The sequence below is a fragment of the Artibeus jamaicensis genome, unplaced genomic scaffold (genome assembly GCF_021234435.1).
Source record: "Artibeus jamaicensis isolate MK-2021 breed Jamaican fruit bat unplaced genomic scaffold, CSHL_Jam_final contig_3206, whole genome shotgun sequence".
Classification (NCBI taxonomy): Eukaryota; Metazoa; Chordata; class Mammalia; order Chiroptera; family Phyllostomidae; genus Artibeus; species Artibeus jamaicensis.
The window spans coordinates 116,161-140,621 of record NW_026521757.1 but is presented as its reverse complement, the minus strand read 5'-3'; the positions used below and the strand labels follow the sequence as shown (position 1 = coordinate 140,621).

Genomic DNA, 24,461 nt, shown 5'->3' with positions numbered 1-24,461 from the left:
TGTGTCTTCTACCCCTTCCTACCAGAGAGAAAGCTCAATGCTAGGAAAGCCTCTTAAATTCTACAGATAACATATTCCATACCTAGAAATGCTATTCTGGCCCAGGCACAGGGTGACAAGGGATGCTGCCAGTTTGAATAAGAGCTGGAACAAGAAAGGCTACAGTGCAAGTATTTCTGTCACTCAGATGTTCCAGCACAGCGTATTGTGTTGGAGATTTCAGTGGTGGAAAAGATCGATTGTGGATATTATGGCAAGTAGCAGTGGAAAAAGCATAGGCCCTTAGGTTTCTAGACTAAGGCCACGTTATTTCTACGAGAAAATTACATATGTTTCAAAGAACAGCTGCTGGCATGCTGCTTGGCCCTAATCGAGTTGAAACGTTTGACCATAAATAACCAAAGGACCTATTTTACTGGGAGGGAAATGTAGAAGTAGTCCAATGAATATGGAACCCACAGGTTATCATTCACCATCAACAAGATGTCAGCCATTTGGTGTGTGTGTCACTGAAGGTACCTCTCAGATTCAATACCAGAATGAACTGAGTAAACAGTTATAACTATGAATGAACAAATACAGCAACTCTGGCCTGAGAGAGCTGTGGTTACCAAGAGCACAGAATTTTAAGGAATGAAAGTTTGGGTCTTACTCTGAGGTATCCCACCAAGACCAGCAGAGGTGAAATCTTAGGGCAAGGGAAATTTACACTGGATAGTGATAATGCACGAGTTGCAACCTGAGACAAACTGCAGGGAGACCTTGATATTTTAAGTTTCTCCTCATGAGGAGGCCCCGCGATGCTTGAAAGGCCATACCTTCAATCTGTTTGATTAAATTAAGCTACACGGTCCAAAGGGTGAACTGTTCAGACATGGATATGAACTATTTAGATGCCCCTTCAGGAGAGAACTTGCTGCCCACTTGTGACTGGTTACCTGACATATCTCCCTGTTAACTCATTAGAGGTTCGCCTCAGATTTCAAGACAAAGTTCTAGCTGTGTCAGAATGGCCTTCAACCAATAACTGTGGAAGGTGTGGGAAATAGCGTGGCCATTGTCTCCCCAGGACTCCTCTAATGGACAGTCTTTGTTCTTTTGCTCCATGTTGAACGAGCAAAAACTTTGTGGGGTCAGTAATAAGCAATTGAATAGGGAAACTCCCCCTATTCAATCCTGCTTCTTCCTCCCCTTTCCTTGCAGAGGTTTTTTTTTTTTTTTGCTAATGAGTCTTTCACACACTGAACTTCACCTTACAACTGCTTCCCAGGGAACCCGACCTGTCTCAACTAGCTAATATCCATACATTCTCTGTAGTAATTAAGGAAATGTCTAATATATTATATTAGATGTGCAACATTAATAGAAAGCTATGATATGGGAATGACAATTTTAATATGCATTTACCTAGCTACAGGGACAAGCTAAGATTTTAGTATGGAAATGGTCATATATATGTGACATTATATACATACACATTAGTGAAGGAGATGGTAATGTAAAATATTTTACTCTCATAATGTAGTGCCATATTGTCAAAAGAGGATAAAAAATATCAAAGGGAAGACTTATGACAGAATAATCATGCTATTAGTTTTCTGCTTGCTGGATAAAAGAACCATAATTTCATAACATTTTATTAACAGCTACCTTCTAGTGTAGGAGAGAGAAAATAATATTCATGATTAACACCTATAAATTGAGATATGTATACATTTAAAGCACAACAAAGACAGAAGAAATATATTTAGATCATTAGCTCAATCTCATGAATCATTTAAAATAAAAATTTATAATTGCCAAATAATTAAAATACATGTTATTACAAAAATTGTCTAAGATAATAAAAGTGCCGTTAATGTTGATTATAAGACAATAAATATTGTTGTAAAATATGCTCAGACAAAGTGATGATTCTTCATATAAAAACATAATGTATTTTACCCTTTCATAGTTATGATGAGATTATAATTTATTATACTTAGAAAGAGTGCATGTTCACAGAAATTATGCCCTTTATAATTTTTCAGGCATTTTATTTACCATGCGTTCAGTGGTATGTATTGTTTCATGGACAATGACCATTATGAAGGCTCAAACACTAACATTTTAAATCATCTGCAGACTTACTCCAGAAATAGGCTATACACAATGTGTCATCTCAATGACATTTTCCACTGAGCAACTAACAGTTTTCACATGTAACTATACCTTATGGCTTCACCTCTTCTTGAGAATGGGTATTTAACATAAGATTATTCCCCAAAACTATTTTAATTAAGAAATTATAGTAGTGTATAATGACGTTATCAAAGGAGTGAATTAAAACAGGTTTGGAACAAAAGTTTAGGCAAATTATTTCTAGAATGGTCAAAAGTTTTGTCCCTTATTACATTAAAAAAATAACATAATACAGTGTGAGACAGTTGTAGAGGTCAATACAAAAAGTTACTTTGCTGTACTAAAGTGTTTTCTATAAAAATTGTTTTAACTTTCTAGAACTTGACAATTTCTACAGTAGAAATGTAAATTTCAAAAGCTAGAGTTTCTGTGAATGAACTATTTTGTCTATCAGCCACCTATTGGTTCACTGTAGCTTGCATTTGTGAAAAAGAATGAAAGGTGTTGGGGTGCTTTCATCAGGTTGGAAAAAATGAAGTAAAGCAATAATTTACTTAATAAATAAAGTAGAGAAACATTATTTAGGGATGCTATTGATCAAATCACTCTTCAGAGAACACAAATGTATTAATACACAGTAGTTTGGTGGACTCAGAAATTACTGAAAATCTAGAATAGAAAAGGGGAGTGGTACAATTTCTCTTCTTAGAAGTCTTTAAGGCTAGAGTACATGCTTTTCTTTGGGTACCTTTTAGCTTTACACACCTTCAATTGAAATGCCTGAAGTATTTATTTCTTGAATATCATTTTAGCAGTTTCCATCTACTGCATTTAACAAAAATGCCTCATGTATGGTATGCTACCTTTGAAAATTAATTAATACACACTATTTTTCAGAGCAATTTTAGGTTAACAGAAAAATTGAGCAGATAGTACAGAGTTCTATATATCCCTCTCCCCCCTGCCACACACATTTTTTCTATTATTAACATCTTGCGTTAGTGTGGTGCATTTATTGCTTGATACATTATTATTAATTGAACTTTTTAATTTACATTATGGTTCAGTTCTATGGGCATAGAACAATGCATAAAGTCATATATCCACCATACAGGCAATAGTTTCACTAACCTAAAAAACCTGTGCTCCACCTATGCATCCCTCCCTGGCAACCACTGATCATTTTACTGCCTCTATAGATTTTCTTCTTCTAGAGTGTCATATAGTTGGAGTCATACCATACTCACATTTTCAGACTGGTGCTTTCTTTTTAGTTCTGGATTTTTCATCCCTGCTTTATGCATCAGTGTGTTTCTCAAAATACAAAGTCAAGACCTTAAAGAGCATTACTTTATTGCATGTGATACTTATATTTAAGAACCCGTCGAAATGTTTAAGGATACTGGTAATAAATAACATGAGATTCTCTCTATATGACCAAATATGAGTTTATTTTATATTACAACCTACATCAAGATATGCTTTTTATATACTAGTATACATTTTTACTTGGTATATTTAAGCTACGTACCGCTTTTAACTTTTTTTTGTACTTAACATTTGTGGGAAAGTATATTTTCTATGCAATTTATATACAACCTGAAACAAATATTACTAATATGTTGATTACATTGTTCATGATCTTCTTTCTCAATTTTGCTGCCTGTAATGGAATACATCATCTAATTATTGTCAAGATTGCTGTTTTTTTTAAATATATTTATCAAGCCCTGGCTGGTGTGGCTCCATGGATTAGGTGCCAGCTTGTGAACCAAAAGCATTGCTGGTTCAATTCCCAGTCAGGGTATGTGCCTGGTTGTGGGTCAGGTTGCCAGTAGTGGGCAAAAAAGAGGCAATCACACGTTGATGTTTCTCTTCCTCTCTTTCTCTCTCCCTTCTCTTCTCTCTAAAAATAAATAAATAAAATCTTTAAAAAATAAAAATATTTGTCTCTTTTTGCAGTTGTTTAAAATACTCCTTTGCTTCTCAGTTTTTGAATATGATGGGTATGTGAGACCACTACTATAATGACTACATAAATAAATCATTAATTGTATATTGTTCTCTGTTCATAAGACCAGAACATATTTAAATTATCTGCTTTATTCTAGTAAATGTAGAACCATGAGAGTTATGATATTTTTATTTAATATTTTAAAAATGCAGGTCCACTTTCACCAAGATGGAGGTGTAGGTGGAAGCATTGCGCCAAAGTTTTAGCAACAAAAATGCAGCCAAACCACAGAAAATTGAACTATGCGGAAGTCTGACAACAACGAACCCTTCAGCCAAACCGGTAGAGGGGCAGAGCCAGCAGCAGAGTGGGGTCGGGCCGGAAAGATCCACCCGACCGACCCGGGTGTGTGACCCAGGTGTGCCAGCAGCCATGGGCAAATGGATCCCAGGTGTGGAGAAGCAGGCAGACCCACTGAGTGCTGATCGTGGTCACATATTCAGGCGTAGATAAACTGGTCAAGGACCGAGCAGTGAGACAGACCGTGCAGGCCCCAGTGGCAGGATGCAGCGGAGGGAACTGCCATTGTCCCTCTCTGACCTGCCCCCACATACAGTATCACAAACCAGCAACCTGGGTGGCCCTGCCCTAGTGAATACCTAAGGCTCTGCTCCTCATACATAACAGGCACAAACAGATCAAAACATGGCTCAAGAACAACTCAGAGTCCCAGAGCCAATAAATCTAAGTGACCAAGAAATAGCCAAACTTTCAGATGCACAGTTCAAAACACTGGTGATCAGGATGCTCACAGAACTGGTTGATTTTAGTCACAAATTAGAGGAACATATGAAGGCTAAAATAATTTAAATGAATGGAAATACACAGGAAACCAATAGTAATGGAAAGGAAGCTGGGACTCAAATCAAAGGAGTGGACAGAAAAAAAATGACCAAATAGAAAAGATGAAGAAACAAGAATTAAAAAAAAAAATGAGGAGAGGCTTAGGAACCTTCAGGACATCTTTAAATGTTCCAACATCTGAATTAGAGGGGTACCAGAAGGGGAAGAGGAACAGCCACGAGTAGAAAATTTATTTGAACAAATAATTAAGGAGAACTTCCCCAATCTGGCAACGGAAATAGACTTCCAGGAAATCCAGGAAGCTCAGAGAGTCCCAAAGAAGGTGGATCCAAGAAGCAACAGACCAAGGCACATCATAATTATATTAGCCAAGATTAAAATGAAGGAGAGAATCCTAGAAGCAGCAAGAGATAAGGGGACAGTCACCTACAAAGGAGTGCCCACCAGACTGTCAGTGGATTTCTCAAAAGAGACCTTACAGGCAAGAAGGGGCTGGAAAGAAGTATTCCAAGTCATGAAATCCAAAGACCTACATCCAAGATTGCTCTATCCAGCAAGGCTTTCATTTAGGATGGAAGGACAGATAAAGTGCTTCTCAGATAAGATCAAATTCAAGGAGTTCATCATCACCAAGCCCTTATTATATGAAATGTTAAAGGGACTTAGCTAAGAAAAAGAAGATAAAAAAGATGAACAGTGAAAGGACAGCAAACTCACAGTTATTAACAACCACACCTAAAACAAAAGCAAACTAAGAGGACAGCTAGATCAGGAGCAGAACCATAGAAATGGAGATCACATGGAGGGTTAGCAACAGGGGAGTGGGAGAAGGAGAAGGGGGGAGAAAGAACATAAAATAAGTAGCATAGATGGTAGGTAGAAAATAGATAGGGGGAGGGCAAGAATAGTATGGGAAATATAGAATCTAAAGAACTTGAGACATGTGGTCATAAACTAAAGGGGGAGGAGGGGGTGTGCAGGGTGGAGGGGAATAAGGGGGGAATAGAAAAACTGTAATGGCATAATTAACAAAATATATTCTAAAAAAAGAACTTTGAGAAATAAATTTTCTCTGTTCCTAAGGTAAAAAAATAAAATAAAAATAAAATCAAAATGCATGCCCTGGTGGCATAGCTCTTTGGATTGAATGCTGGCCTACAAACCTAAAGGTTGCTGGTTTGATTCCCAGTGAGGGTACATGGTTGCAGGCCAGGTCCCTGGTTGGGGGCATACAAGAGGGTGTAGACAAAAATACAAGTCTACAAGACATACAAGAATTATGAGTGCTGATTTACATTCCTGCTGGTTAAGTGGAATAGAACACTATTTTTTCCCTCAAGTTCATTCGTAAGAGAGTTTCCAAGAAATTATGGAGATTTAATGCAAAAAAATGAAAGTTCTTTTGAATAAAACATACCACACATATGGTTCGGTTTCTTCTCCCATCTTCTGATAGAACTAGAAGACAGATTATCTTTTTCTTTTTTTTTGCTGTAAAAAGCTTTATTGTTTCCATTTGGTCCAGTGCATGGGAGAGGATTTCGGGCTGGTTAAAAGGGTGACTAGTGATTTCAGTAAGGGGCTTAGTCAAAAGCCAGACACCAGGGAAATGCGGAGGGTCCATCAAAGGCCTCTGGACTCCAAAGGCTCCTAGTTGTGCCTGAGAGTGAGGTTTTCGAAGAGATACTCGTCCATCCTAGCCTGGGGGTGGGCCAGCCCTACAGATGTTAGTCAGGTGGTTGCCCAGTTTCTTGATGAGTTTCACCTCCTCGTCCAGGAAATGGTTCTCCTGGAAGTCACAGACATGAGGGTCTGTGCAGGCAGAGCCGGGGGAGTGCAGATCCTAAAGGGCCTGGTTCAGGTACTTCTCCAAGGCCAAGGCGGCTTGCATGGTGTGCTGAGTTTTACCCCACTCATCTTGGGAAGGCTTCACCATGTCCTGGAATAGAACTCAGCCACTGCGCTGGTTTGGCAGCTTTCAGAGACAGCACCCTCGTGCTTCTCCACCAACTCTCAGAATTGTCCCATGCTCTCCAGAGACTCATTGTCTTGGTCGAAATAGAAGCCTAGAAAAAGGTGGTTGTAGGAGGCCTTCAGATGCGGGTTGGCCAGGTGGCTGATAGCAACCTATCCATCTGTGGAATAATTCTGATGAATTTGGGAGCTCGTGGTTGCTCAGCAATGAACAGTTAATGTCAAAAATGGTGTTGGCTGGTCTTGGAGACTGAGGATGGCTGAGGTGGTTGCAAAGGTGGTGACTAGAAAAGAGGTTGGAGGGTACTTGAAAAGAAGGGGCATCTCTCCATCTGTTTCATCCAAACCCTGTTGAAGCCAGAGAGAGAGATCTCAGGACAGCTGAGGGCACTCTAGAAGACAGATAATCTTTATGGCTGTGATAGGAAGATTGATTCGTGCTTCATACATAGAAGAATAAGGGCTAGCCAGTAATTTATAATATGTAGAATAAAACCTAGTCAATTTCTACAGTTGCTAGTTACATTTTCAAGACTGTTATAAGTGTTAACATAAATAATAATCTTCACATAATCTCTATAAAGAAGGACCTAGTGTTATACCCATTTTATATCAAAAGAAACCGACAAACAGCAGGTTGCCTTTTGTGGAGACATCCTGAGATAGAAGCAGTATTCAGACTAAGCATCAGGCCAGAGGCCACACACTTAAGCTCTATAACATTGCCTATCGGCTATTTTATTGACTTATTTTAGTCATTAAGCAGATAAATATATTAAATAAAAATGTATCTTAAACAAATTTGAATCTTTCGAAAGAGTGTTACAGAAGTTATTCAGTTTCAAAGCAGAAGAGGTAAGTTGATAACAAAGGATTAATATATCCTTTTAGAATGCAGGTCTTACTGGGCACACCACACATTTTTACAGGACCTCTTCCTTGGAAGATCAGTAAAGCTCCCATTTTGCTCATCGTAAATTCATAGTTGTGTGATGTTTAAAACTTAGGTGGTTGTACATTTTGTTAACTGCTTATCTCCAAGGCAATGATTTGTAAAAATATATTTAATAATTTATATTTGTTAAAGGATAAAAAATTTAATGAGAAATGAGCCTTGAAGGGTCTTAGGCATCTCCAACTGTGTGATTCTTACAAGATCGTTCCTTTCTTTTTCCACACAACTTGCCATTCTTCCTCTCTCCTTTTCTGGATCTTACAAATGTTAGGAAGCTTGGCAATCTGTATATACTTTATGATCACAGAATTGCAGATATGAGTTATGATATACTGTGCCAAATGCTCAGAAGAAGACATAGATTCATGGTATGGTTCCTGCCTTATGTGAGTTCATCATTTATTCAGTGAGACCGTACATATGAACAAAAATAAAAGTGACAACAAAGGACCATATAATAAATAAGCTTTTATTCATAGCTAGGGTCTGTAAATTTTTTTCTGTAAACTTTCAGGTATTAAATATTTTAGGATTTGTGTGCTCTATATGATTTGTTTTTATATTCAAATATTTATTTTTAAATCTTTTAGAAAATATTTAAAAATTCAACTAATAATGCTTTTTTCTCTCATATATAACATGTGATACCTATACAGTAATAATAAAATCCTCTCTGCCTGGAATTTGGCTAGTCAATCTGACTTCTCCAATGTACTCTCTTGAGATAAAAAGTCAGTAAATAAAAGTTTCGGAGTGCACACACACACACACACACACATAACAAAAGCAAGCAAACAAACAAACAAAAAGAACCTGCTACAACACCCAAAACCTCAGGACAAAAGTATTTTCTGTACCTCATAGGAAACACTCCATGTCTCTTGCTCATAAATTTTCCACTCACTAGGATTCCTCCTTTGTGATTTTGTTCTGATTTCCCAATACACCGTTCAGTAGAAGCAATAAACTAGAAATTATAGAATATCTCTAATAAATAAGTCTTCTTACAATGGCCAAATAAGAGGAGATTTAAAAAAAGAAAACAAAAGATTCTCACAAGTGTAAATAAAACTAGACTATAAGTTACAGTAAAGTAAAATAGTGAATGTTCATATTGGTAACTCTATTGTAAAGCAAAATTATGTTCAATACTTTCTTTGAAAAGATAGAAAAGTGTCCAATGTCTTTAGAAAGACTTCTGTCAAAATACTTAGAATTGGTACATTTAAAGTCATAGTGAACTCAGGGATAATATTTGAATCCTTGTTTCTCTACATTCATTTAGTCAAATATCCTTCCAAATATATATTTTCAAATCTATCATTTCCTCTCCATTTTCTATATTCTCTTTTGTTGGAACAGTTATAACTGTTTCCTAATTGGTTTCTCTGACTCAAATCTTTCTCAGACTCTAACACCTCTACCACTTAGCTATCAGAATTAAATTATTAAAGGAAAGATCTGATCCTGATGCATCTCACCTTAAATACCTTCAACTGCTATGCTTTCTCTACAGAGTCAACTCCAATATTTTTATTACCCCATTTATTATGTGACCCAACCCATCTCCTCATTGGTTCCTATGAACTCCTTATACAGGCTAAGCTCTGAGCAGTTCCAGTTCTTCCCGAAAACACCCCTCTACTTTCTCTGAGTGCTAAATTTCACTCCCTACTCCCCTGTCTATAACCCATCTAATCCATTAGCTTTAAAAGCACAGCTAATTATCATAGTTTTGAAAACTTCTTTAAGACCCAAGTTTTAAAACATTACTACCTCCTTTTCGTGCCTGTAACAATTTCTTTATACAATTAGTGCAACACAAGATAAATTGTGTTTTATTTATTTGGATAAATTTCTCTCCAGCCAGACTGTGAGGTCCTTTATGAGATTATGTTTTTTTCTCAAGATTTTTAGCATAATTCCAGCACAAAGTAGGCACTTAATTAATGCTATTTAATTGAATTACATGGCATGAAAGATCAGTAATGTCTGAATGCGTATATACAGGACAAACTTTGTGTCCATGTAGAACAGAAAACTGATCATGTGTTAGATGTATGGACCAAGAGAAAGGTTATTACTCGAAATAATCATTCTCTACTGATAGGTAAAATTGAAAATATAAGTTGAGAGCTTAATCATTTGGGGTTATAAACCTTTTACTACTTAAATACAAATCCCTCTAAGAGTGGAGTGAAATATTAAGCTCTTATTAGGAACTTAGTCTGGAGAGTCAGCCAAAGAACTGGGAGCAGATCATGACCAAAGGTTAAAAAAAAGAGAGAGAGAGATTGGGAAAGTCCTAGGCTCCTTTAAAAGTTGTGATGTTACTTTTATGTGCCAGCTTGGCTGGGCCACAGTATCATATGGTCAAAAACCATTCTCAATGTTTCTGTAAGGTATTTTTTAGATAAGATTAAAATTTAAAACAGTGGACTTTGAATAAAGCAGAGTACACTCCATAAAGTGAATAGGCCTCATCCAATCAGTTGTGGATCTAAACAGAAAAAAAGCTGAGATCCTCTGAGGAAACAAGAGTTCTGCCTCCAGACAGACCTCATGTTGAAGCTTTGACAACAAATCTTCCTTGGGACCAACCAACCCTATAGATTTTGACTTGCCAGTTTCCGCAATTGCATGTCTAATTCCTTTAAAATACCTCTCTCTCTTTCTTCACACACATATCTGATTGTTCTGTTTCTCTGCAGGTCATAATTTTTAAAAAGAGGGGTAGAAGTAGGTTACTGGATACACAAAATATATTTTTAAAGTATTTACTACTAAAGCTGGTCATGCACAAGCCTGGTTTTCAATATAAGGCTTATAAAAGCAAATGTAAATGTCGAACTTCAAAATAAAAAAAACTGTCAAGTATCAAAATAACACATTTTACCTTGTCTCACAGTTTCTCTTCTCAGAAATTGACCTGCATGTGTTATCTGATTTTCCTCACACGTGAAATCTTTGACGCTGTTATGTGGTCAATTTACAATACCTAAAGAAGAATTACACATTTTGTAGGCTGTATTCTCAAACAGGCTAGCTGGCATTCTCTTGTTAATATCTTCCACATTCAGCACCTTCTTCCTAACATGTTACAAATCTCTTAGGTTTCAGTGTTCTTTATTTTTCTAGTAACTATTTTAGTAGAAACTAGTTTCTAAGCACTTAGTTTTTCTAACCCAGGATCTAAAATGAGATGTTTCTCAGACCCAGTATTTTCAGGTATACGTTCTTATCACAGAATAAGAATGTCTTTATATTTTAATAAGAGCATCAGGTTAGTTTTACCTACAAAAGGAAGTCATACACATTAGATCTAATCAGTGGGTCATAGCATTTTTTTTGTTTTCTTTGTCCACTTCTTTTGAAGACTTGTCTCTCCCTGTAGTATACAATTTTCTGTAGCCTCATTAGAGCTAAGAGCTGTTAGTTTTATTGCTGAAATAATTTTTACTTTTCAGTCTATTTCCTTTATTCACAATATTTTAGAATCAAAGTGCCTCTTAGCATTATCCAGCTCATTCTCTAAATTCCCACCCTCTGCTAATAAAATCATACAAGACTCTGACCACTCATGTCATTTTAGAATCATCTGAGAGCAGCAGTTTCCCAAACCAGATACAGTTTTATACCATAAACCTAATAACCCTATAAATTTCTAGGTTATGAGATGGCATGTATGTGTGTGGGTATGTATGCATTATAAACTTATACTTACTAAGTTTGCTAACTTATTGCAGATTTAACATTAAAAGTAACTGTTAATCATTTTTTTATTTTTGCCATTTTTAATAACAAATTTGTTTCCTCACTGTAAAGTTAGGAATGTTGAACAGTTTTTAGAGTTTTAGAAAGTTGTTTCATATACTAGAATGAGCAGTTTAATGGCATCTGCTCCCTATTGGGCTATCCAAAATTACATCTACCACCCCTGCAGTTTTCTTGAATTAATTCACCACACCACATAAGTTTATATTGTAATCATTTTTAATCCCTTAGAAAATTATCTTTTTTTAAAATTTTATTTAGTTCTTTTTCAAGTACAGTTTTTTGTCTATTTTTCCCATCCCAGCCTCCCCAGCCCCTTGCTCCCCACCTCCCTCCCATTTCCACCCCCCCTTAGTTCTCGTCCCTGTGCCCTTCCTATTTGTTCCTCCAAATCCCTCCCCCGTTTCCCCCTTAACTTCCCTTCCTTCTCCCCTCTGGTCACTATCCCCTTGTTCGAAAATTATCTTGAAAATTAGTTAAATCATCCTCAGATTTCCATTCCAAAATTGAGGACACCTCTCCATTTCTGTAGTCTTCATAATTGGATTTCAATTTTTTTAAATTTTTTACTCCCACTGCTAATTTATGTCAATGATCTACCAAGTATAGACTCTCTTAGTCTTTGATCTACAGCAATCTATAGTCAAGATTCAATTTTAGGAAACAGAACACAGTCTGGGTATGTTTAAAAGAAAGGAATTTAATGGAGTACCCAAAGGATCTAATGTAAGGGATTACTTTAATTTAAGGGATTTAACGTAAGTACCCAATAGGGTGCTCACAAAATTACTAGAGGAGCTCGAGCACAGAATTTTAGACGAGCCCTAGCTTTCCAGCTACAATTTCTGTCATTATCAGGGAGCTGGAAAATCAAGTAATCATGCTAGAATTTGGCTTCAGGACTAAAACTCTGTATGTGTTTGTGGTATTATTCAGTTTGGCTAGGTCATGTTGCAATTTTAAAAAAACCCTCAAAATCTTATAGGGTTAAAACAATAAAGCCTTACTTCTTGCTCATAAAATGTTCACTGTAGGCTATGGAGACTCTCCTGGTGGCAGTCTTCTGTGAGCTGTCTCATAGTTGCAGCTCTAAAATATAGGCTTATGTTAGCACCATGGAAGGGGAAAAACAGATAGAAAAATGTTCAATGGTTCTTAAATACTTTCTCCTCAAAGTTACATATGCCACTTTTGCTTCATTTTCACCAGCCAAAGCAAGTCACACAGCTCCCCTCAATCTCTAGGCAGCAGGGAAGTTTATCCATACCTCAGGTCTGGAAGGAGAATAATCAGCAATATTGGTCAGCAGTATTCATAACTACCATCGTCCTTTCAATGTCCCTAAGTCCCATCTAACTGTGGCAATTTTCTCAAAAGTCAAAGACTTCTTGTTTTTTACGATAGTCTCTACATCATGTCCAGATATAGTTGCTCTTGATCCAGATATCTATAAACTAAACAGACAGATGGTATATACCAACATCCAATTTTTAGGAGTGTACAGGACTATTGCAGTGAACATGTTCATTTTGAGAGATGAATGGGAGACACATAGAAGACACTGGTCTATAGCAATTTAGAATTCTTAATGGGCTTTCTAGTCTGGAAGCGAGGTATATTCCTTATATATAGAAAATATATAAAAGGATATATATACTCATTATACCCTTTTACCATTTGGAAAGTGTATCTCCTCTGATTGACTGGGTCCCTGAGAAAAAAATCTTTCTTTGTCATTTCTCTTCTTAGTTACATGAGAACTGGGAATCGGGGAACTCTACTTTTCTTTGTGGCTGAGCAATTTTTTCAGACCAATTCCTGCTTATACAAGTTTGCACACCAAGGGTTAACTCTAAGTCTTCAGTCAAAGATCACTTTTTTTGCTTCCTTTGGTAGAAAACCTTCTGAAAAATTTGTAGACTCTTTGTTTGATTCCAATCAATAACGCATGCTAATAGCCCAAAGCACAGTTTCCCTCCAGACATTGTTTTTAAATTTGCCGTATTTATTTAGTTCCTTTCTTCCCACCATCTCTCTTTTTTGACCTAGTTGTGATTCTGTGCACCTGATTATGGTAGCTTTCTGATTGATATGTACCTTAATCTTTTTTCCACAAAACATTTTAACTAACTAAAAGACTTACTCAGCCACTCTCTTAATTGGATCTTTAATCTGGGGTACTTTTAATTCATTCAGAGAGTATAGTAACAAGTATGATATTCAGACCCTTAATTTAATTCTTGTCCTTCATAACCTTTTTTAATGTTTACATGTACAGTGAGCGGCTGAGAAACAGCTGGCTCTTTCAGTCTCAGAAATCCCCAGGTTTCTGGTTTATTTCTCTTCTTTTTCTATTCTTGTTTGTTAAATGGTCTGATTGTTTTCTGAACTCACTATCTCATGCAATGCCTTTCAACCACAGTTGCTACTACTCATGTTCGCTTTGCTATCTTCTTCCTCTAGACATACCAGGTCATTAAGTACTTGGTCATCCTTCCATGTTCCCTCAGAGGTCCATATTATAAGTTATCTTCCCATGAATAACAGGGACTATAAGTTTTCAGATTCAAATGATAGTTTCTCACTTCTTGCAAGACTGCTTTGGTACCACAGCATTCCAAACCTAGAATCAATGCCTGTAGTATTGAGATTAGCCTAGGTTATTTTATGGTAACAAATAATTTTCAAATCATGATGATTTAAAACAATGATGGGAAAATATGAAACTAATATAATATTGTATGTCAACTGTAATCAAAAAATAAAAATTGTCTAAAAAGAGAAAACAAAACAAACAACCACCCCACCGAAATGATGGTATATTTCTTGCTCAGTCAAGATCTACAGCATGTTGGGAAGACTCTCCGACCAACTGTCATCATAATATCTCAGCACCATAACTCCTTTTTAAGACATACTTTGCCTTTGCTCTAGCCAAGAGAAGAGAAAAGATAAAGAATTATATGCCAGCTCTATAGGCTTCTATCTAAAATTGATACATACTCCTTTATTCACATTGTTTTGGTCAAAGACAGTCCCCACCTACTTCAAGAGGTTGAGAAAGATGTTTGAAAAAAGAAGGCTTGAAACATTGGTGTGCAGCACTGGTGATTAACACAATAGTGCCATAGGAGTAGAAAAGCTACTCCCGCTCTCTCTGTAACTGCCCTTTGGTTACTACAAGTCTATGATTAGACATACCACCATCTGCCATGCATAGGTCAGTGAGATACTTTTCTCTCCATCCCCTGAAAGAGACCTGCTTCTGCTGGCAACATGGAGAAGTCATATTTGTCAGACACCAAACTTTCTCCACCCAAACTGTTTACATTTAATTCCTCCTGGGCTTTCTGAACATCCTAAGATGTCTCCTTTCAAGGGTCTGCAGAGAATTCCTTCTTCCCTTAGTAGTAGTCTCTTCCCTTTAGTCCTCAAATTTGGACATTTACTCTGACAATGAGCAATACCCTCCACAACCCTAGTTTTTTGTTTTGTTTTGTTTTTGTTTTTAAAGTATATTTTATTGATTGTGCTATTACAGTTGTGTCATTTTTTTATTCCCTTTATCCCCCTTGGCCCAGCACCTCCTCTGACCTTCCTGCATTCCCCTACCCCTTTTGTTCGTGTTCATGGGTTGTATTATAAGTTCTTTGGTTTCTCCGTTTCTTATACTATGCTTAACCTCCCCCTGTCTAGTTTGTACCTACCATTCATGCTTCTTATTTCTTGCACCTTTTTCCCCATTCTCCTCCCTCCCCCTCCCCACTGATGACCCTCCCTGTGATTTCTATTTCTGTATTTCTGTCCCTGTTCCAGTTGTTTGCGTAGTTTTTGTTTTTTAGGTTCAGTTGTTGATAGTTGTGAGTTTGTTGTCATTTTACTGTTCATAGTTTCGATCTTCTTCTTTTTCTTAAATAAGTTCTTTTAACATTTCATATAATAATGGCATGGTGGTGATGAACTCCTTTAACTTGACCTTGTCTTGGAAGCACTTTGTCTGCCCTTCCATTCTAAATAATAGCTTTGCTGGATAGAGTAATCTTGGATGTAGGCCCTTGCCTTTCATGACTTCAAATACTTCCTTCCAGTCCCTTCTTGCCTGCAAAGTTTCTTTTCAGAAATCAGCTGATAGTCTTATGGGAACTCCTTTTTAGGTAAGGGTCTCCTTTTCTTTTGCTGCTTTTAAGATTCTCTCCTTATCTTTAATCTTGGGTAATGTAATTATGATGTGCCTTAGTGTGTGCTTCCTTGGGTCCAACTTCTTTGGAATTGTCTGAACTTCCTGGACTTCCTGGAAGTCTTTTTCCTTTGCCAAATTGGGGAACTTCTCCTTCATTATTTGTTCAATAAGGCCCTATCTGTTGGGGTTTCACTGCTCTTCTACTTGTACCTCTTGGTCAAAGCTACTTTAATGCAACTCAAATCCGTTTTTCCAAATGACTCATACCCGGACTGTATGAGTGTGGAGAAACACTTCCTTGACTAATTCTGGGAAAGCAGCATCCCTTTCCCTAATCCAGAGATAGAGCAAGTAGTTAGCTATCATTTGTCACCAATATGTAGGTCTCACACTAGTATTTAACTGACAAAGACTCCAAGAACTATAGAAAAAGCTTACCAGAAGTTTGCTTATAAGCTCCTACTACCTTATATAGGTGAGGAAAAGAGTTTGGAGTAGACATCTCATGTTTGAATGCCTTGAATCTCTCTTATATATAGTCCCCTGTAAATCCTCTGTTAGATTCCACAAATTTTTTCTCTGCTTTTTAAAAAATAAAGTCACTTTCAAATTTTATTTATATTCTTGATAACTTCTTACAGACTTTTGTAAGAAAAAAGTTATAGTTTTTGAAACTCTTCATCAGTTGCAAGTTATCAGTCAAGTTCTTGTATTCATTTTAACCTGTTGGAATGTGGATGAAGCAATGTCAGAAAATAATATTGTTTAATCCATTCTAATGAGTAAACAAGAAATGATATGTTTTAAATATAGTGAAACTTCTAAGTGAAGACAGGGAATTTGGAACTTATCTCCTCCATCATTACTTTATCTATGTAAATATTTATTGAGGAAAATATCTTTTATACATTAAATATGACCAGATTGTCTATACAAGGGTTACTCAAGGTAACAATACATAATAAAGAGCTTCTGCCAGAATGTAATTCAATTTGCTGCTTCCTTCATTGATAAAGTCACAGAAAGCAAATGTCTGAATACTATGCTCTATTACTTAGGTGATTTTCATTCTGGCATAAGCTCCTACCTCACTGTGCACAGATAACAAATAGTTCGTAGATTATTTGGCTAAATCACACCATGAGAAACACTGGTTAAGGGAGTATGTTAGGATTCAATACAACTTTTATTTAATCTTCCTTTAACTTCATCCACAAGGTAAAATAATGGATACCTAGAGACAAACATGCATAAAACCATTAACATATTCCCACTACCTGATAGAATACTTTTTAGGAATTTCAGAAATGTTTAGAGCCACTCACTTCCTAGGGAACAACCACAAAACAATTTTTCAATCATTAATAAAGATCATCTGTGTCCAAAGAAATGATCATGCTAAAATAATAGAGAGGAACTTTTATGACGATCAAGACATCTCTTGCTTTGAATTAATTCCTATTTGCTTTAGGATTTAAAACATAAAAATTGCCCTGGCTGGTGTAGCTCAGTGGATTGAGCACTGGTCTGTGAACCAAAAGGTCACCTGTTCAATTCCCAGTGAGGGCACGTGCCTGGGTTGTGGGCCAGGTTCCCAGCAGGGGTCACATGAGAGGTAACCACACACTGATGTTTTTCTCCCTCTATTTCTCTCCTCCTTTCCCTCTCTAAAATAAATAAATAAAATATTTTAAAACGTTTTAAAAAATAAAACATAATAAAAATAAATTTTGTTTAAAAAGGAGGGTAAGTTATGTTTCGATTTATCTTTAAGCAAGAAGATATGTTTCAATTTTATTTCCAATAACAATTTTATTTAAAAGCTTAGATACAGAACTAAAAATGAATGAAAAAATATCAGTCTTCAAAATTTGTATTCAAAATACCTTATGACTAAAAGAAAATACTTGTTATCTCAAATTATTTTGAGTTTAAAGAAATTTAAATAGGGAGGAAAACATCAATGAATCACCTGATGATTAGAAATATTTATTTATTTAACCTAAAAAAACACTATGCTGCTTTGAGAAAACAGGTAAACAAATCTCATGTAAAAACTGTTAAGATATTTCTTTTGTAATGTTAATGCTATCAGCTTCATAAATCTGATTCCAGCCACAGCACCTGTGCTTTCTGACATGGATTTAAGCAGAGGCTGACCTGGGTCTCGAGTCAGCCCTTCACACTGAGCCAGCATGTAGAATTATAGGAATATGACCGGGTACATTCCTTAAAAGAAAACTTTAACGGAGAAATGTTGTCCTTGACAAGCAATAAAGCCCTTCTCTTTTTAGGTTACACTGAAGACTAAAGTGTGGCTAAAATAAATTGAGAATGAGAACACAATATGATTTAAGAGCAAGAGAAGCAAGGGAGAAAGCAAGAGAAAGACGAAGGGAGAAAAGATGGAACCTGGAAGCAATCAATTCTTATTTTTATAAAGCTTAAGGTCTAAGAGAGTAATTAGCATCAAGGCCAGATCAATTCTTCTAGACACTATTTTATTAGACTGCTACATGACAGCATACTAATTAGAACTGATTGTTCTAATTAGAATCCCATGAATAGCAAGTAAGGCAAAGATATATGTATCACCACATCCACAACACCATGACTGATCAAATGCTTTGACATTTAAGCAGTTACCAATGTACTTGCTTTTTGAGGGATATATATATATATTTTTTTAAGAAATAACAGATACCTTGTTATGAGGGTGGGAGGAGAAATTGGTGAGTTTTGGGGGGTTAGTGGTAAGGGACAAGACACTCTAGAGTAGGCTGGTAGTGAAGACTTAAAAAAATGAGTAAAGATCTGGGATTGCATACTGGTACAATCATTATGGAAAACAGTATGGAATTTTCTCAGAAAACTAAAAATGAATTTGCCTTTTGACCCAGCAATTCCACTGCCAAGATTATATCCTAAGAACCCTGAAACACCAATCCAAAAGAACCTATGCACCCCAATGTTCATAGCAGCACAATTTACAATATCCAAGTATTGGAAGCAACCTAGGTGCCCAGCAGTAAATAAATGGATCAAAAAAACTATGGTGCATATACACAATGGAATTTTATGCAGCAGAAAGAAAGAAGGAACTCCTATCCTTTGCAACAGCATAGATGGAACTAGAAAGCTTTATGCTGAGTGAAATAAGCCGGGCAGTGAAAGACAAATACCATATGATCTCACCTTTAACAGGAAGCTAAACAACAAAACAAACAAGCAAGCAAAATATAACCAAAGACACTGAAATAGAGAACAGGCAGACAGCGACCAGAGGGGAAAAGGGAAGGAATTTCAGGGGAAAAGGGGAAGGATTCACAGGAACAAGTATAAAGGACACATGGACAAAAACTAAGGGGGTGGAAATGGAAGGGAGGTGGGGAGCACTGGGTGGGTGGGCTGGGATGGGAGTAAAAGACAGAAAACTGTACTTGAACAACAATTAAGATAAAATTTTTCAAAAAAAATTAGTAAAGACCAAACACTAGAAAAGTCTTCAATAAATTATTATTTCAAAAGTCAAGCTAAAATAAGGATATAAATTATTTAAAGATTTATAAGACAATTTCCTTTCTCACCTAAATACCTTGCTAAAAAAAGCAAAGATAAAATTAGAGTAGTTTTTAAAAATAATTCTAATAATATAATCATAGTTTTGTATAGATTATATCAGATTCTGATATTGAAAAAATAACTTTATTTATGTTGTTTTCTTAACATTAAAATGCCTCTCCACACCACCCCAAGAATAAACAAATGAAACAAAGCCCCTATACATATTAAAATACAGCCTGAAGGGGCTACGGCACATAAACAGAACATATTTATTATTATGTTCAATAAATACTTATTGGTACTTATTCTCTGTGCCAACCATTATTCTAAGTGACAGAGATATGATCTCTATCAAATTTATTTTCTTTTTTGAAGATTTTATTTAGTTATTTTTAGAGAGGAAGAGAAAGAGAGAGAAGGAGAGAAATATCAATGTGTAGTTGCCTCTCACTTGCCCCCTACCAGGGACCTGGCCCACAACCCAGGCATGTGCTCTGACTCAAAATCGAACCAGCAACCCTTTGATGCACAGGCCTGCACTCAATCCACTGAGCTATACCAACCAGGGCTCAGATTTATTTTCATAGGAGAAGCAACAGTGAAAGAAAAGCAGTGACTAATCAAAAAAGCTATGTAAACATGTAAACATGTTGTTCTTGACTGGACTCTACTCCAGAAGTTCCCAAAGAGCAATGGCATGTCTTCAGGCTCCTATATCCCCTACACTCCCATCCTATGGTTTATCATATGAACTATCATGGTTGAAAATAGTTATATATAGGTTATTTCCCAGGATCCGGGCATTGCCACAACCTCATTGAGAGGTAGCCTCTCACATTCCTCTAGGACTCATACTACTTCCCGGCTGGTTCTGCCATGTCTCTGGGATACCTAGAACTCTTAGGCACTAACATTTTAGAAACATCATGATTTTTTTAATTCAGAAATAATTTATTTGTATAGAGCACTCTAACTAGGTTCTAATTTATTATTGAATATAGTAGGTTATTCTATGAATTTCAAGAGCTCAATCTAGACCTTTCCTGCATATTTTGTTCATGATTATATAAAGTTTTCAAATAGGAGGACTGGGAATATTTTAAGTTTACTCCTAAATAATTATGTATCATCCATTCCAAGTGAATGCCTCACCTATAGGCTTGATCTCTTCTGCAGCTGACAAAGATAATCTGGGCTTTCTAATTCATTCATTGGAATATAATCAATCTCTTTATATGTGTGTGTGTGTGTATATATATTGCAACCCAGCCTCTCCACCATTCCAGGCTGGGTTGCATGGTGCAGAGCAAGCAGAAAGAAGAGGCTCACCTCAAGCAGGTACTCAGAGTTCCTATTCATTCCATCTTGTCATACCACCATCTTCAACTCTCACACTGGACCTCCAGTTTTGCTGCATAATGAAAAGATAGAGAGTGATATCAGACAGATTTTATGTGTTAGGCCTGGAAGCAGTGTACTTCACTTCTATTCATATTCCATTGACCTAAACTAGATTCCATCCTAACTGAAAGGAAATCCCTTTCTGTACCCTAAAAGGAGAAAAGCCATTAGTAAGCACTAGCTTTCTCTTCCACAGTGTATCATCATGTATGCTTTTGCTCCTGTTTCACACATGGAAGACCCTTTTTCCCTTCCCCAAAGGAGGCAATCCCGAACTCCATCTAATAGTCTCTGCATCCAGCCAAAAGAGCAGAAATTTTAGATGTCATATTGCTCACTCATCTCTTTTGGGATCAGATGTGGCTCCTCTTGGTTCAGTTTTAAAGTTAGTATCCACTTACTCAAAAAACCTACTTTAAAAATTCAGTAATGAGTCAGAAATAAGATTCCCTTGAACATATCTGAAAAGCCAATCGAGGAGCAAAGCTTGTTTACGCACCGTACATACTTTTGTAACTAACTTCCTACAGTAGCGAGTCTGTGGGGCTGAAAGGTCTTTTATAATTAGAAAATTCAAACACTTTTAAAATCTGAGATCAGAACAACTTTATCAGTATAGTTTCATTAAGATCTTCATAGAATTCTAAGCTATTTGGCTTTAGATATCACATATACCAGAAACACACTAAGAAGTTCATGTTATACATAAGTCTCACATTTTCTTGATTATTTGCTTCCTTGCCTCTGTGTTCTCTCATATCACCACAGGCAACATAGAGATTGTCAGGTGTGAACAAGAGAAAGCCACCTTTTATTTGATTTTTAACCCAAGGCTGGGTCTTAATTTTGAAAATAACTCTCCCTCCTATTTCTCACTGTATAATATTGAGAAGCAGTGGGCTTTTCAATTTATTGAGGCCCTGTATTTGTAAACTATTTCATTTTTGCTTTTAAACCGCTCGATTTCTAACTTTCTTCTAGGCGTACCACTTGTTGAAATAATGATTTAAATACAGCAAATATCAATACTCACTAACACTTTCTCCCCAGACAATTCCTGTGGAGAACCTGGCTCAATGGATGTAGAGACCATCTTCAAAGTTAACAGAGACAACACTTTTTTTTTACCAAGTATTCTGGTATTCTGTTAACATACACCACCCAATTTCTACTCTGCAATATCTGCTTATGGCTCACTTTTACACAATTATGCCAGTATCACATACTTAGAGGATTCTTTACAGTAGCACCCCACTTCAAGCTTCTAATTTTAATAGTTTATATGCTTTTATAGTAAGCAACAACAAAATTTCAGTTACCTAATTCATTGATGCTTTACTTAATGACTAGATCTTTTTTTTATTTTTTGCTCCTTTCTTTCCATATGTAGAACACTCTCTCAGAAGGAGATAAGCCCAGTTTCACTTCCTCTTTGCATCCAGGTGAAGGCTTAGTAATTGAAGGTGCTGTGTGGCTCAGTCATTGGGAGAACAATTAGAATCAAATTAAGGAGTGAGTCTATCAGAGCTGCTTCAGGAACATTGTATCTCTAATTTTTTTTAACCTTGATTAGTTTTATAATGAAAGCAGCATAGCCTTGACTGGTGTGGCTCAGTGGATTGAACATTGACCATGAAGCAAAGGGTCGCTGGTTTGATTCCCAGTCAGGGAACACGCCTGGGTTGCAGGCCTGGTCCCTAGTAGGGGGAGCACAAGAGGCAACCACACATCGATGTTTCTCTCCTTCTCTTTTTCCCTCCCTTCCTCTTTCTCTAAAAATAAATTTTTAAATATTTTTAAAAAGAAGAAAGCAGCATAAAAATACTGAGGGTATTAATTATTATCAGAGTGCTTTTATCACAAAAAAGTAGTCTATTTTTTATTGTGTTAGATAGTTTAAAGAAAAGGAACACTGAAAAATATTCGGAGCGGAAAAAGTCAGGCTAAAAGGTTTAATGGGTTTCTTTCCTGAAGGAGTTGTGTGAGCTGTCCCAGGAAGAAAGGTAGCTATATCAGAAATACACTGAACCCCAACAGTTTGTTAGAGTAAAACCCAGTTACTTAAAGCGGAGCTTGTGATATGTTGTGACAATCTTGTCCAAAGCCTAAACAAGAATGGACATGGGTGACGAAGCAGCAGGATCCTGGATTTGGTCCAGGCTAAATTCTTGTTTGTGACCTAAGCACGAAGTCCTTGAGACCCCAATAAAATGGAAGTGAACTCAAGTCTCAGTGGGCTAGTCACAAACTGCATTCAAGTTACAACAGATCATAGTTGGTCTGACATCTGGTAGGGTTCACATTTTTCTTTTAATTTACATACTGTTTCTTTAGTAAATCTCATACTTATCAGCAGATGCATATTCATATACCACAGGCATCTTATTTGTGCTTCACAGCCGTATTATCTCTTTTAGGGTAGAAGAGTACAGCTGTGTGTTGATTAAAGTCTCTGGAACTCATTTTCTCCAATTGGTGATTCAGAATTTCGTCTGTTCCTGGAGTTAGTCAGGGCAGCACCATACTCTCAAATAGCTAGAGTTACCAGTGTGACCGGTAATAGTGATTTAATGCTAAAATTGTTACTTCTAAATTTCCAAATATCAGTATAACCTTGTAATATCATACTTTTGCCATAATAAGAAGCCATACTAACCTCTTCAAATAATTGTCAGTGAATTACATAAATTCTTTAATTTCTTCTCTACAAAATTTTGGTGCAACTCCTCAGCTACTTTGTGAAACAACACCCATATCTGTGAGTTTGAATTTCTTCCTTTAGCCCAGGAGGTTTTTGTGCTTCGTGGAGATGAATGGGCCTTCTCAGGGCAAATAGGTTTTATTCAAAGTAAGGGCACATCTCTGCAGTGTGTTTACCCTGTCTTCTCAGGGCCAGGCAACTAAATTCGGATTTTTGAATCTAGCAACAGTAAGTAGCTGGCAAATAAAACAGAGTGAAGCACAGCACTTTCATGTGACATTAAGGCAATATTATTAGTAGGAAATTTAAGAATCTTATGGAACGATACTTTCAATGATTGTTTGTGCAAATAAGATTGAAGAATCTCTCTACAGAACTTTGCTAAGATTCATGTAAGCATGATATATGCTTATAAAAGTAAAAGATTTAAACTGCCTTTGTAATTTATTTCTTCCCTATTCTTGAATGTTTATGGTTACAGAAATTTTTTAAGTTTAAATTTCAGATTTTACTCTTAATAAATGTGAATTTATTTGCTGATAAATTCTGGTTTACAATTAGGAAACATGGCACACTAAATCATGTTACTGACAAACATCTCTGCACACAGAGTTTATTTATATAATATAAAATATGAGGACAACATGAAACAATAAATTTTAGAAAATCTATTTGTATGTTTCTCACTCCACTTAACATTTTCAACATTGTGTTATATAAGACAAGGGTAATGTTTAATATACTCTAATAAGCTTTCAGTTATTTAGATATTCCCGTAACTGATTTATGTTTGTATCTTTTATTTTTTTAAGGATTTATTTATTTATTCTTAGAGAGAAGGGAAGGGAGGAAAAGAGAGAAGGAGAGAAACTTCAGTGATTGCCTCTCATGCACCTCCTGTTGGGGATCTGGCCTGAAACCCAGCCATGTGACTTGACTGGGTATCAAACCAGCAACCCTTTGAGTCAAAGGC

At 36.3% G+C, this 24,461-nt stretch overlaps 1 pseudogene; it reads right to left on the bottom strand.

Moving 5' to 3' along the window:
- Positions 1–6,589: 6,589 nt before the first annotated feature.
- The window catches only part of LOC119039951 (ferritin light chain-like), a 100,597-nt pseudogene continuing 82,725 nt past the window's right edge, over positions 6,590–24,461 (bottom strand).